Below are 1,795 nucleotides of genomic sequence, written 5' to 3'. Positions count from 1 at the left end.
CTTCTGCAGCCTCAGTCATGTTGAGGCAGTGTGATTCAGAAAAGCTTGACCCCATGTCTATTTGAGGGTTGGGCATGTGAGCCACACCTGGACAAGTATTCTGTTTCCCAGACTATAGCAATTGGTTCAATTGCTAGATGGTGTGCATTTAAAGGAGACTTTTATTATGGGAATTACTGAGCAAGAATCAGTGTCGTCGTGGTCACTTGGCTGGAAGAATATAACCTTGGAGGTGCTGTTGGCCATACGTATTACTCTGTATGAAAAGTAAAATCACACACACTAAAACAGCTTAGAGGTGATAAAACATAGCTTTTTCTGCAGTCACTGTTTCAGCACCTGGATTTGTGTCTGAAGCTAGTCAAGACACTAACTTTTTCTGTTCCATTTGTTCATATTCCCTTTGTTTTGTTTCCATTATTTATAATGACAAATTCTGTAATCCTAGTTCCCTGGCATATGACTGCCTCACCTGTAAGCTCTTGTGTTTTTCCTCCCACATTTTCTGTGTTTGGGAACATGGCAAGGGCAGACCCACTGTATAGAACAGGGCACATTACAGGGGACTTAGGGGGCTGAGGTGAGGGCAGGTTGGGTAGAACTGCTTTCCACATCAGCCCTCCTCCAACTCTAATGGGCCCCCACCTCCTCTGGCACCACCAGCAGGAGTTCACAGTTCTTTCTTCACAACTGATACTTTAGAAATGTCCCGAGCTCGCTCTTGCCTCCAGTCCACTTGGGCATCTTCAGTTTGGACTTGAGGTTATAATAGGCACCTCTCATCTCTCAAACACCTCTCAAACACAGATCCAGTGCTGCCTGTTGAGAGGCAACTTCAGTGAGAAGCACCTGCTGGAGGGCAGATGCACAATGAATCCCATGATTTTAGCGAGAGCAATGGCACTGACGTCACTGCGCTCGTCCCACCGGACAGCATCATAGGCTTTGGCTTGAACTGCCACCATAATGACGTTCACGTCCTAGTTCCCATTTCCCAGCATGTTCTGCTCGCGGCGGGGGGATCACTGTGGTGTTCAGAGACAACCTCTGGAGAATCTCTTGCAGCATTTCCTGGGCAAAGGCACTGCTGTCCTTGAAGTTGTTACGGAAGGCATGCAAGGCACGAAGGTCCCTGTGCTGTTTTTTCACGGTAGATTTGGGGGGATGCTGCTTGGGGCAGCTCCAAAGATTCAGATTCGGATTCAGATTGTCTCCTTTCCATGGCTCGTGTAACTCATGTTTTCACTTTTGTTTCCAGAGAGGGCTGAAAACCCCTGTCCTTTCCTCCAGAGGAAGAATGTAAGCTTCTCAGCCTTTTCAGGATTCCTGAGATCTACCTTATTTTCTGGCGTCCATGATTTATGCTTTGTCACGGGGAGAAAAGGCTGGAATCAAAAAGGACACACAAAAAAATCGATCAACTTCTCTTTTTAATAGAAAGATCACTATTGGATTGGTATGCTTTGCCACCAATGTCAAACTGCAGATTTAAAAAAAAAAAATTAAAGAAAATCTGTGGGCTCCTGGGTGGCTCCAGTCATGATCTCATGGGTTGTGAGTTTGAACCTCACATTGGGCTCATTGCTGTCAGCACAGACCCTGCTTCGGATTCCACGTCCCCCTGTCTCTCTGCCCCTCATGTTCTCACTCTCCCTCCCTCTCTCTCAAAAATAAATAAACATGAAAAAAATTAAAATGCTTAAAACATTAAAAAATCATAGAAAATCTAAGACCTTGTTTCCCTTCTCCCACTCTGCCTTTCAAAAATATCACAATTTTCTTGCTGTATTTTCCT

The 1,795-nt window shown here is 45.2% G+C and overlaps 1 pseudogene; it reads right to left on the bottom strand.

Moving 5' to 3' along the window:
* Positions 1-567: 567 nt before the first annotated feature.
* On the bottom strand, positions 568-1,277 carry LOC101089936 (annotated as a pseudogene).
* Between the last annotated feature and the right edge of the window lie 518 nt (positions 1,278-1,795).

This window comes from Felis catus, chromosome B1, assembly GCF_018350175.1.
Source record: "Felis catus isolate Fca126 chromosome B1, F.catus_Fca126_mat1.0, whole genome shotgun sequence".
Taxonomy (NCBI): Eukaryota; Metazoa; Chordata; class Mammalia; order Carnivora; family Felidae; genus Felis; species Felis catus.
This window is presented reverse-complemented; position numbering and strand designations above follow the sequence as displayed.